This window comes from Lactuca virosa, chromosome 9, assembly GCF_052849685.1.
Source record: "Lactuca virosa cultivar CGN04683 chromosome 9, Lactuca_virosa_CGN04683_v6, whole genome shotgun sequence".
NCBI lineage: Eukaryota > Viridiplantae > Streptophyta > Magnoliopsida > Asterales > Asteraceae > Lactuca > Lactuca virosa.
Genome location: NC_136434.1, coordinates 118657728 through 118672492, shown reverse-complemented (window position 1 = coordinate 118672492; position 14765 = coordinate 118657728).

Here is a 14765-nt window from a genome sequence, read left to right as displayed (position 1 = left end):
TGCATGCATTATTTTCGATTTTGGTGCGGATAGGAGTTTTGTTAGTCATGAATTCAAACATCTACTCAAATGTAAATCCCAACCTTTAACTGAAACATTTACCGTCGATATGGCTAACGGAAAGAAAGAGAGCACTAGCGACATATTCATAGGCTGCACTCTTACCCTAGACGATCACTCCTTTCCCATCGATCTTATGCCAGTTTCCATAAAGAGCTTCGATGTCATAATTGGCATGGATTGGTTGAGCCCCAAACGTGCTGATATCCTTTACTTCGAGAAAGCCATTCGTCTCAATCTTCCCTTTGGCGAAGCCCTCACTATTTACGGTGATAAACTCAGTTCGAACCTTCGTATCATTTCATGCATCAAAGCCCAAAAGTATCTGCGGAAGGAATGCCATGCATTCCAAGCTCATGTTGTTGACGAAACGCAAAAAGTTAAAGACCTCGAGAGCATCCCTGAAGTCTGCAACTTTCCTGATGTCTTCCCCGAAGATCTTCCAGGAATTCCTCTTGAGCGCCAAGTCGATTTTCGTATCGACTTAATCCCCGGAGCTACTCCTGTAGCTAAATCTCCATACCGTTTAGCGCCGACAGAAATGCAAGAGCTATCCAGCCAGCTCAATGAGCTGATCAACAAAGGATTCATAAGACCGAGTTCCTCACCCTGGGGAGCCCCGATCTTATTCGTGAAAAAGAAAGATGGATCCTTTCGGATGTGCATTGATTACCGAGAACTAAACAAGCTTACCATCAAGAACCGTTATCCCTTACCCAGAATCGACGACCTCTTCGACCAACTTCAGGGAGCCAGTAATTTCTCAAAGACAGACCTTAGATCAGGGTACCATCAGTTACGAGTTCACGAGAATGATGTGCCCAAGACAGAATTCCGAACTCGCTATGGACACTACGAGTTTGTAGTGATGCCCTTCGGTCTAACCAACGCACCGGCGGTATTCATGGACCTGATGAATCGGGTGTGCCGCCCTTTCCTAGACAAGTTCGTGATCGTGTTCATTGACGATATACTTGTCTATTCACGGAGAGAAGATGATCATAAAAAACACTTGAGACTAGTGCTAGAAACATTAAGGGTGGAGAAACTATATGTGAAGTTCACAAAGTGCGAATTCTGGATCAGGAAGGTAATTTTCCTTGGTCACGTGGTTAGCGAGGAAGGCATACACGTGGACCCTTCTAAAATCAAAGCGATTGAGAATTGGTCAGCACCAAAGACACCCACAGAAATCAGCCAATTCTTGGGTCTCGCTGGCTATTATCGCAGATTTATCCAAAACTTCTCCAAAATCGCTAAGCCTTTAACCACCCTGACACAGAAAGGTGTAACCTTTAGTTGGGGAGAAAAGCAAGACACTGTGTTTGAAACATTGAAGCAGGCCCTATGCAGTGCACCTATCTTGTCCCTGCCTGAAGGGACGGAAGACTTCATTGTCTACTGTGATGCATCCAATCAGGGCCTAGGTTGTGGGCTCATGCAGCGAGGAAACGTTATCATTTATGCCTCGTGGCAGTTGAAAACACACGAAGTCAATTACACAACTAACGATCTAGATTTGGGAGCAGTGGTCTTCGCGTTAAAGATCTGGAGACATTATCTCTACGGAACCAAGTGCACTGTCTTCACCGACCATAAGCGCTTATAGCATATCTTTGATCAGAAAGAGTTAAACATGAGGCAGCGGCGATGGGTAGAGCTGCTCAGTGACTACAAGTGTGAAATACGCTACTATCCCGGCAAGGCCAATGTGGTAGCGGATGCCCTCAGCCGAAAAGAGTATTCATGTCATAAAGTGAAGGCACTGACAATGACCATCCATTCCCAATTATCCACACAAATCAGAGAGGCTCAGCTGGAAGCCTTAAAACCAGAGAACATGTCGGATGAAGCTCTGAGAGGAATGGAAAAGAACTTAGAGGTCAAGGGAGACGGAGTTTACTATTTCATGAACCGGATCTGGACCCCAAAGTACGGCGGATACAGTCGGTTGTCATGAACGAGGCTCACAAGACTAGATACTCTGTTCATCCAGGTTCAGATAAGATGTATCTGGACCTCAAGAAACTATATTGGTGACCGAATATGAAAGCAGAGATCGCTACTTTCGTGGGCAAGTGCCTGACTTGCGCCAAGGTGAAGGTAGAATATCAAAACCCCTCAGGTCTACTTCAGCAGCCAGAAATACCTCAGTGGAAGTGGGAGAGGATTACCATGGATTTTATCACTAAGTTACCCAAATCTCCGAGTGGGCACGACACCATTTGGGTAATTGTCGATCGACTGACTAAATCCGCCCACTTCCTGCCAATTAAAGAGAACTTCAAAATGGAGAGACTCACATGAATATACCTTCGAGAAATAGTTCGCCTTCATGGGGTGCCTGTATCCATTATCTCCGATCGAGATTGCAGGTTTACCTCGAGATTCTGGCAATCACTACAGAAGGCTCTTGGAACTAAATTGGATATGAGCACGGCTTATCATCCACAGACAGATGGACAGAGTGAGAGAACAATCCAAACATTGGAAGATATGTTGAGAGCCTGCGTCATCGACTTTGGCACGTCGTGGGACACTCATTTGCCCTTGGTCGAATTCTCCTACAACAACAGGTACCATACCAGCATCAAGGCTGCGGCATTTGAAGCCCTCTATGGTCGTAAGTGTAGATCCCCTTTGTGTTGGGCTGAAGTGGGTGACATGCAGCTAGTCAAGGATTAAGTCCCCGATTACACTCTCACGGGTCCTGAAATCATTCGAGAGACGACTGAAAAGATGATACAAATCCGAGAACGACTAAAGGCATCAAGAGATAGACAAAAGAGCTACGTCGATAAGAGACGAAAACCCTTGGAATTCCAGGTTGGTGACTGTGTCCTTTTGAAGTTCTCACCCTGGAAAGGCATGATACGCTTCGGAAAACGTGGAAAGCAAAATCCAAGATACATTGGACCATTCGATATCCTCGCTAGGATCGGTCCCGTAGCATACAAACTCCGGTTACCTCGAGAACTTAGCAACGTACATCACGTCTTCCACGTGCCGAACCTAAAGAAGTGTCTGTCTGATGAGACACTTGTGATTCCCCTCGACGAGATCGAACTAGACGACAGCTTACACTTCGTAGAGGAACCAGTCGAAATCATGGACCGGGAATTCAAACGAACGAAGCAAAGTCGTATCCCGATAGTGAAGGTTCGCTGGAATGCCAAGCGGGGACCTGAATTCACTTGGGAAGGAGAGGATTCAATGAAATAGAAGTACCCTCATCTCTTTCCAAGTCCATGATTTGTATTCATGTCCTTGAATTTCGGGACGAAATTCCCTCTAACGGGGGAATGATGTGACAACCCGGAACTTCTATCTTGTACATCTAGTCAATTCAATCAATGTTAAACTCGTTTCTGTTATCTTTTAGCACTGTTTAAGGGTTCATTTAAGTGTTCTAAGCTTGAGTACAACCAAGGTTGAGCCTAGGGATGAGTTGCCAAAGTCGCAAAGTAGCATATCGGGCCATACACTCCTTTAGGAGGAGTGTGCGCCCGTACACATGGGTGTACGGCCGTACACCCCCCTCATGGCTGCACACCCAAAGTGGTGGGTCACCCATCCCTATATATATGGGTATGCCTCCTTCTTTCATTCCTTTCTTCCCTTGGCTGCACACTGCTCCTTCTTCTCTCAAGCTTCTTCAACCGTGAACCTTTCCAAGGCTTCAAAAACGTGAGTTTTCCATCATCCAGCTTGTTATACTTGAAAGACCTCTTGATCTAAGCCTTGGTTCATCAAGTTGCATCATGATCTTCACCCTTTGAAGGATTACGGCCGCACACCTTCATAAGGTTGGCCGTACACACCTTTAGGGTGGTCGTACACCTCCCTTACTCAATCCCATATGATTTTAGCACTTAGTTCAAGTGTTTCCAAGTCCTTAGGGTCGTTTCCTATGATGTCTAGTCGTGAAATGCCCAAAATTGAATCATTTATGTGCTATTACATGTTAAATAGGATCCAATTGTGTTCGAGGCTTCACTTGACACTCGACATCTCATATCGATCCTTCATACAAACCACTCACTCAAGGTGAGTTCATACCCCTACATTTTCCGAGTTTTTAATGTTTTCAGGGGGGATACAAGCCAAACATAAATGTTTTCATGAAATTTATACAAAAGGATTTCAATAAACTTAAAACGGATACAATCGAGACAAACATACAGTTTCTATACTTTTATAAAATATTTAGATATTTTATCCCTTCTGTATTATGCTGATCATAAGGGATGTTTTCTACTTACAAGCTTAACCACATGGTTTTCATATCAACACATGATTTTACATATACATACACACAAACTATAATAGGTATAGTTTGGGAATACATACAAGGTTATACATATACATACATACAAACTATATTGAGTATAGTTTGGGGATACATACAAGGTTATACATACATAAAAACTATATTAGGTATAGTTTGGAAATTCATACAGCAGTTTACAAACCTTTCGGTTATTCTTAAAAAGGGTTTTCTATATTATTACTTGTAAAGTCCTTAATGTAATTGGAGACACGTCCTTGGGCGCTTACAAACTTAACTAAGTGGGGGACTACCACTTATTAACTAGAATCTCCTGGAGGGAGAGCGTGATTTTTTTATATAGATCTATACAGGATTGACTATCCCGCACCTTACTACTAGCTACAGTAGGATCGGCAGGTCTACGGGTGACAAATTCATAAAGGATAATGGTGCCCATTCCGCGCCATATCAAGTTAATGTATGGTCATAAAGCTCGCAACGTAGATAACTAACGATATATTTACGTAGTAATATACTATACATACTGGTGGTAACCAGGGTTATCAAACAGAACATACTATACATACTGGTGGTAGCCAGGGTTTTCAAACAGTACATACAAAACATACAAGTGATAGTCAAGGTTTTTGAACAAATCATATTAACGAACATATATTTTAGAAAATATTGGATTTTCTTGGAAACATACAAACATTTTCATGGATTCTTCAACATGTTTTCAATACAAAAACATGCTTATGAACTCACCAGCTTTATGCTGATACTCTTTCAAAACTGCTTGTATTCTCAGGAAATTAGTAGACAGGTACCTTCTGGAGTCTTGAGAAGTCGGAGCAGTTAAAGTCTTGTCATTTCATTTTACTTACACTTTTAATGTATTCAAACAAGACTTAAACAGATGTAAATCTTTTTCATATATGTATTCAATGTAATGGTTGTGTTTACTATGATTGGTATGATACAACTGTTGTGATACTACACATGACGTCCTCCACCCCCGAACGATTCCATCGTTCCGGTTTGGGGGTGTGACACGTAAATACTATGTCTTGTGTGCTTTTGGTTTTGCTAGTTATCCGCTTTACTTCCTAACAAGTGGTATCAGAGCTGCGGTTTGTATTCCTATGATTGAAGATGTTTACTCACAAGTTCAATTTGGAGAAGTTCAATGGCTCAAATGACTTCACTTTGTTGAAGGTGAAGATGAGGGCTCTTCTAGTTCAACAAGGATGTGTGGTGGCACTAGAAGGAGAGGCAAAACTGCCAAAGGACATGGCGGATGAAGTATTGAGGGAGGTTGTGGATGAAACAACTGTTTCTAGGCTCTGGGATAAACTTTATGACAAGTACCAGAACAACTCACTGACGAACAGGTTGTATCAGAAGCAAAGGTTGTACACTCTCAGAATGTCTGAAAGTACCCAAGTGAAATATCATATGGATAACTTGAATCGCATCATCTTGGATCTACAAGGTCTTGGTGTGAAGATTGAATATGAAGATGAGGCGCTCATTCTCTTATGTTCGCTTCCTAACTCATATGAGAATTTCATTGATACCATGCTTTATGGTAGGACAACGATCACTGTGAATGATGTAAAGGACTCTCAGATGTCCAAGGAACTGAAAAAAAAAGTTTCAGGTGGAGAGGAGGTGTCAAGTTCCGGTTTGTTTGCAGGGAGAGGGAGGACAAAAAATAGGAAAGGGGGAAACATAGGGAGATCACGTTTAAAATCAAAGTCTAAAGGTTCATCAAACATGAAATGTTATAACTGTAAGGAGAAGGGGCACTTCAAGCGAAATTTTCCACAGATGAGGAATGGGAAGTCCAAGAGTGAATCAAGCAGCAATAACACTGTTGTTATGGTTCAGGAAAGTTCTGATGAAGGGGACGATGGTGATGTACTGACTGTGTGTACATCAAGTTCTGCTGATGCTTGGGTCTTAGATTCTGGAGCACCCTATCACGTGATGTATAATCATGACTGGTTCGACTCCTTCAAAGAGTGGGATGGCACAACCGAGAAGGGTAATGATTGGGTGAGCAGTATCAAAGGTAGTGGCACAATGCAGATCAAGATGCATAATGGCATGGTCAGGAAGTTTGATTGCTGGTACGTTCCAGAACTTCAGAAGAATCTAATTTCTCTTGGCACAATGGCTAAGAATGGGATGAGGTACGCTGGTGAAAGTGACTGACTCAAAGTGACCAAATTCTCTTTAGTTATAATGAAAGGGAAGATGAATCGTGGAGGGATCTATATCCTAGAAGGCAGTACGGTTATGGGAATGGTGGCTATCTCCCAATCCTTGAATGAAGGTGATGACAATATAGAGTTTTGGCATCGTAGGTTGGGGCACATGAGTGAGAAGGGCATGTCAGTTCTAAGTAAACAAGGAGTGCTTGGTGGAGAGGCCACTGGAAAGATAAAGTTTTGTGAAGCTTGCGTTAAGAGAAAGTTGTTGGGTTTTACTATACTACAACATCCTATGGTGCACATACAACCCTAAATGCTTTGGATCTATGTTTTCTCTAATTATACATGCAATATTGTTTCCAAAGCATCAAGCCTACAACTAGCATACAATTGACATTAGCAACATAAAAATGATTTATAGAATTACCTCTTTGTTATAGCTTGTAGTTTTGGCCTTTAAGAACTTAGCACCCCAAATGTGATGCCTCAAACGGTTCACAACACACCTAGGACAAATAAGAACTTGAAAGAAGGGTTGCTAGCTTCAAAATCAGCTCCTATGAACTCCAAGAACATGTCTAGCCAATTTTAGGGTATAATAAACATATATATAGTGTAGGACTCCAAAGGTCATGGGTAAACCCTAATCCATACACATGGATTATGATCCATGGTTCATGTGGGCTAACTCTTTATGGATCCTTACATAAACTTAGTCCAACATGGATCAATAGCCCAATCCATATGTTTCAATAATTACCATAATTAGTCCCCATTAATTTAATTAGTCTCTTTTGATCACAAAATTAATTACAAATTAATTCTTGATCAATACTAATTAAATCATTTGATTTCATATTAATATATATTAGAACTTATAATATATTAATAAATCATAAATAACCTCTTCTCAAAAGTCCATCCTAACAAATTGTCCTGGTGATATGCAACCCGAAATAGACCACGCTACTCTCGGTTAAAGTACATACCAATTATAGTTATGGGATTAGACACCTAATCCAACAGTCTCCCACTTGGATAAGTCTAATAACTATTATTGCAAGTACGACTCCACAACCCGACTAGCAATCGTAGCTCTTAAAAGTCGATGTCAAACTCTGACCTAGTCAATGACGCATCCATTACATAAGGGATCATATATTCCTCCATTCTACAAAATATCATTTGGACTGATACATGGGTTATAATCATTCTCTATGTCCGTCTGTTGTTTCCCGATTTCCAATTTATGACGACTGACTAATTGAACAAATCAAATCAGTCCAGGCTTGGCCAAGCACTTAGGTTTGTCATCACTAAATCATCGAGGGGCCCACATATATCGTTTTTATCCCTCTAAGGGTAAAAGGAACGGATAAAATTTGATTCATATGCTTTCTCTATTTACTCATCAAATCACACACAATAATATGTTTTATAACACCGAGTTACCAGTGCGTTTACATATCATCAATGTGCAACCGACTTGTAAAGTGCAACTATATGTCTCCGTTTCAAGAATATAAGATATTATCGTCTCACAATCACTCGTGATGAAATCCATGAAGTGATTTAGATGAGCGTGGGTTTAATCCAATACTCGAATCTTATTCCAGGAGCACATGAACATTGCAACAAACTTGTGTTATGTCTAAACGCCTTTAGACAGTCTACAGACCCATACATGACAGTCTTGCATCAATACATACTTCCAAAGTATGATCGACTATGGATAGTTTGAATAACCTAGTTATTTGGGAAGTCAAAACATGCAAAGTGAAACACAAGAATAATCGAATCCAATATGGTCTCAGAACTTATGAATATAAATAAAACACCTTTTATTTAATCACCATATTGATTACACATTATTCATTTTATAATGTTTCGACTTATCAACTTAATAGTTGAATTAAAACAATAGTTATGCCATGCTCCAAGCATGCACACTACGTTTTCCTATGGTCCTCTCTTTGTGAAATAGATCAATGTGTAACCTTTCAATGATGCTCATTTCACAATTCCAAATCCTTATCGTAAATGTAAGAATACCAAATTCTTTCCATTTTCTAAAATATGTTAGATTCTAAACTTATATGCAATGATCCTCTTGTAATGGCTATGCACAAAAGTCACAGAGGCTTGGCAACAGACATTACAAAGTATTCCAATGGAGAGCAATTCCATGGAAACGAAGTCTCACATTCAAAGTACATTCCTTTGAACATCGTTCTTGCATTAAGGTTTCTAATCTTACACAGATTTTATGATCAACTTCCACTTATGGAACATTTCCATAATCCCATTTTGACAATCACTTCTGAACAAGAGTTACCTCTTCTCAGAGTATGTCAATATGGTCCTTCCAAAATTTACACTATACTTCCAACTGTCCATGAGCAACCAATCTTTGGTAAACCTCAGATTGTCATCGATAATTGCTTAACCATTTTAGTCATATCTCGTTCTAGTCCCTTTTCCCTCTTAATGCCCTCAGCATTTGGAAAATTAGAACAGATTAATGTTATAGCATATGCAATCGATCCTATACGCGAAGCATATGGGATATGATACATAATAAATACATGATACTTTACCAGTCTTTCGCTATAATATTTCCTTATGTTGAATCATTTCAACATAACATTCACATATGTCCATGACCAAATTCGATTAAAATCTCAATCTAAGCTTTTAGATTTGAAATGAAGTATGAATTCCTCTCCCTTAACTATAGCAAAACAACTTTTCAACCTCTGCAACTTTGCAAATCGAAACTTTTGTTTTCTATAATTAACATTGCTAACTCACAACACTTACCATAATAATTATTACTAGCATAGTAATTATTATCTTACTAGCATAAAACTTATGCTACCACTAGCTTTGACATGTACCCAGAAATCAGCTGGACTTCTAGAAATCAATACTTATTGACTTTCTTACCAAAGTTCAGATTTCTGACACGAGATGCTTCGATAAGACTTTATTTAGGCTTCTCAAACTCATACACCTTTCCTTAGATAGCTCACATGTGTGTCTAAAAAATTTTAGAAAATAAGTCGAAGATGTATAGACCTTTTTCCATTTCTCACAATTCGAACTATGAAAAGGGATGCCATAATCATAATCGAATTTGAGAATGCAAATATTACAATTGATATCTCCTTAAAATCTACATAGTGAAAGCGTTTCCTCACAATCATTTTCATGAAGCGGAGAAAAACCTTATGACAGTTAGATTTTATGGTGTATGTGTTCCTATCCATGTGAATTTGTCATAACCATAATCACAAGACAAGGTTAGTGACAAATCCAAACTCATATGGACTGAACCTGTTCAATCTTAATTTCTTGCCACCTGGCAGCTCAAGGGCCTACCATTGCTTCCAAGTTGTTATGCAAACAGTTGAGAACTCACAGAACTCACATGCATAGTTTAACTGGAATGGCACAGAAACAAGAATATGCCAACACGATAGGTTACAAACCTCAAGTCGTGTGCTAGTGATTAACAATAGGTTTACTCTTGATTAGTTCTTGAAGCTATTCAAGATCCTTAAGACTCCCACTGACCTCTTGACATATAAGATTGACTTTCTCAAGGAACATTACTTGACAAACAAATATTCAAGAGTTAGTGTGGTTTCTTATCAAGACAAACACTTCACACAATTGGTCTTAGTTGGTCTTTGTCTTATCCAAAACATCACAACTTTCCAATTTCAAATGTACAAGAGTAAGAAACATTTTACTCTACATTTGATGAGTGTTATAAACCTTTCTTAAGACCCTGTCACTCAAGTTACAATCTTGGAGTATGACTCTAAGACCTGATTTTGGAACGAAGTATGATTTATCTTCTCGATTTAACCATTTCAACAATTCACGATTCCTCTTCTTAGCCATACAAATGCACTAAGATGTCCTTAGAGGATCAATTGTATATGGTTTCATAATCACTAAGATAATCATAAAACACGATACTCAAGTACTCTCCCTTCTTTTTAGATTGGAGAAACTTTTATCTTTCTACCTAATTTGATTCTTCTTATTCGTTCTGCTATACATTGAAACTTTTCCAATGATTCAGAATTACACTTAATCTTGTAAGCATAACCATAATTACTAAAGTTTAGTAAATCATAATGAATAGTCTTATCGTTCTTTTTGGTGGACTTGATCAGCGCACAACCAAGTGTACCCGATCCCCTAGTCCTTCACTTGACTCACATATACATGTGAACAAGGAATTAGTCTTAATTTCCCAAAGTTGAAGTTCTCATTCATCACACAATACAAGTTACATGATTCCAAGTTTCTATCCAGCTAAACCTTGGGAGATGATAATCTTTCCTTATTTGGTAAATCTTGACACTACCATAAACGAAAGAATCAAATTCATTTCCAATATTGCTATCAATGGAAACATATAAGCAACAATTTTCACAAATGCCATTGTAAGGAAACTTAAAATAAGATAAAAAAAAAAGAAACTTTTCTTTATTTATAAAAGTGCAGAAAAAACTTTTCCTTACAATGGGATTACAAATGAAAACTATGTTGTTATCTATTCCTAAGCAATCTATCATAACGCTTAAGCAACAGGTCAAAATTCTGATCATCGAACCATGCGATCGAAATCCATCTCTTCGCGATCAGAATCAGCTTACTCTTCCTTTAAGTTTCCTTTCATTTCTTCGATTCTACAAAACATCATAATGTAATTACATTACATCATATATTAAGAATATCTAGTCAGGAACTTAATAGAGTTAGATAGTGGATTTTACCTGAAGTAGAGTCAAAAAAAATTTGACTTTACCATCCTTGCGATCTTTGAGATAAATATGACAGCTTCGCAACCAATGTCCCTTCTTTTGGCAACAAAAACATATGGACTCGTTAAGAATGGTACATGGGACTATCTCAGACTTAGCCTTTCTCTTTACCATTTAGTCAAATGACTTGACCATGGCCGATCCCTTTCCATTGGGATGAGAAAGCTTTTCTGGACTGCCAATGTTACCATTGTCAATGTCCATGGATCTTTGGGAAAGAGATCTTCCAATCAAATTTGCATTACCGGTGCGCCAAATCATTCCTGATTCAGCAGCATCAAGCAAATATGTTAGATAAATAAGGATCATGTCGTGATCTCCCATATAGTAGCCCTTAAAGAACCCGCTATATGACTTAGGAAGTGATTGAAGAACCAAGTCAACAACCAACTTCCTTGAAACAATGACACCCAACATTCCCAGCCTGTCAATGTGTGACTTAATCTCCAAGACATGTGCATACACATACCTTCCATCTTGGTGTTTGCTAGCCAATAGGGCTTGAGTGACCTTGAACTTTTGAACTTGTGGGTTAGGGAGAATTATTGGAGGAGGTGGAGGAAGTGATGTTCCACTACAGCACGAAGAAGGGATTAATCGTTCACCTCGATTGTCTTGTGGAATATCATCTTTATAAATAAAACTTTTTCCAAAAGGATGAGGAAGACCATAGTTGTCATGTACAGTATCACAACAATGCATAGTAGTAAACAAGCAACAACATCATCCATTGCATTAATAATATAATTTTAATACAAGTGTGCTCTGTGAAGTGTATAAGACACTAAAAATGTAAATCAAAATAAAAGATGAGTCTTGAACGAGCTCCATCTTCTCAAAAACCTGGCACCGGTACCTGCCTACTGGTGACCTGAGAATACAAGTTATTTTGAAAGAGTTTATCAGCTTTAAAGCTGGTGAGATCATAAGTATTTTAGTGTCATTGTTTGTATGAAAGTGTTTGTAAGTACTTGATGTATAAGTTTGTAAATGTTTGTAAATGTTTGTAATTGTTTGTATCTCCTAGAAAACCCTATGTTTTCTACTAAAAGTAGCCTTCTACCAAGGCATCAAATGTTTGTAAATGTTTGTATCTCCTAGAAACCCCTATGTTTTCTACTAAAAGTAGCCTTCTACCAAGGCATCAAATGTTTGTAAATGTTTGTAAAATGTTTGTATCTCCTAGAAAACCCTATGTTTTCTACTAAAAGTAGCCTTCTACCAAGGCATCAAATGTTTGTAAATGTTTGTAAAATGTTTGTATCTCCTAGAAAACCCTATGTTTTCTACTAAAAGTAGCCTTCTACCAAGGCATCAAATGTTTGTATGTGTGTCTCTACTAAGAGTATGTAGTTCCCCAATTATGACTATCATTAACCAAAAATTTAGTTTTTACATTACTGTTCATTGTGAGAAGATCACAAAGTAAATGCAATGGGGAAATAAAATAGTACTGTAGTGTTGTATTAAGTAACTACTGCTGTACTAACTACCTTAAACCAATTGTTATTTAAAGTACCATGTGATATGCCTGTACCATACTACCGACTAAAAACACGACGATGAAAGACGTCGGAAGAAATGACATTTGGCACCCGTAGACTTGCAAGTCCCACTGTAGCTAGCAGCAAGGTGTAGGATAGTCAATCCAGTATAGATCTATACACAAATTCAACGCTCTCCTTCTAGGAGACTCTGGATACAAAACGAGCCATGGCAGGTGATGTCATGCCCCGTTACGTGGCTCACATAACTGTTGTAGTGTTCTTGTATATGTATTGTATGTACTAGCTGTATTGTATGTTCTCTCTCTGTCTAGTATGTATGTATGTTCTCTCTGTTTCTCATAATAGTGTGTTCTCTTGTATAATGTATAGTATGTACTAGCTGTATTCTATGTTCTCTCTCTCTCTGTCTAGTATGTATGTATGTTCTTTCTGTATGTTATCGTTTGTTTCTCATCACTATATGTTATGACTCATGAATGAACTGACTCATTGTATGTTTCATTGTTCTAGTAATAGTATTTGTAACTTCCTAAACATTGATGACTTGATGTCATTTCATAAAACGATTTGAAAGTAGTTTGGCATAAAGAAACAAGTTTGATAACGAGTTTAACATGTAAAAGAGTTTGATAATCATTCTGAAGTAGTTTGTTTGATAAGACGGTTTGAAAAGTAAGAAATCCATATGTTTGATAGTTATTAATCACATGTGATTGATATAATAACTATAATAGTTCAATTTGTATCCCCCCCCCCCATAAAAGCATTTAAAATCATTTAAAAGGTTGATTAAGAGGTATGAATTCACCTGTAGTAAGTGGTTTGGATGAACGGATGGTATAGGATGCTAAGTGTCAAGTGAAGACTTGAGCACACACACGGATCCTATTTAACATATATTAACACATATATGTATCCAATTAGTCAATTAACAACTAATTAATCAAGTAAAGAATAACCCTTTAAGGACTAAGAAATCCTTAAATGGAAGTGTTACAATCACTTAGGATTGCATAAAAGGGTTGTATAGCCACTTAAAGGAGTTTTCGGTCTAAGTGGTATGTTTCTTGGAGTTTTCGGTCCATATGGTTTTCGGTCCATATGGTTTTAGGTCCAAATGGTTTTGACCGAAAACCCATGGTCTTTGATGCATAAGGTGATTTCCAAGGGCTTTCAACAATCAAAGAGGTGTTCTAGACTCAATACTAAGTATTAGGAAAGACTTTAAGTCATATTGCACCCTTCATAAGGGTTTTCGGTCTAAGGAGATGCACTAGACCGAAAACACCTTCTTTTCTTGGATAAATAAGGATTTCAAGGCCCTAAATCAAGTATCCTTACTAGATAACAAGTATAGGAGATAGATACTTACAATATGGAAGCAAAGAAGGGTGTTTTCGGCCCAAAACACTAGTGTGTGTTCTTGGTGTTCTTGGTGAAATGAAGAACACTAGAAGATCTAAGAAAATGGAATGATTTCATGGATGAAATCATGTAAGATTATTAGATAATGGAAGAGATCAACTAAACAAGGAAGGAAACACTTACAATCTTGAAGATCTTGACAAAAATTCGGATGATACTTGAGAGAGAATTGTTCTTGACTTGGAAATGGGAAAAATGACTAAGTGTCATTTATATACCCTTTAGGGTTTTCGGCCCTAACACTATTTTGGGCCGAAAACTCCAAACTCTTGGAGTTTGTGACTTAATTGTTGCACAATTAATCCTAAACTATACTTCCTCTAATTTGTTCTCTCAAGAAAATAAATATTAAAAAATACCCAACCGGACTTTAAACCGAGCTAAAGATTAGCAGAAAAGAATTTGACTTTTAATTGAAGTGCTAGACGGTAGAGTTTGTTCA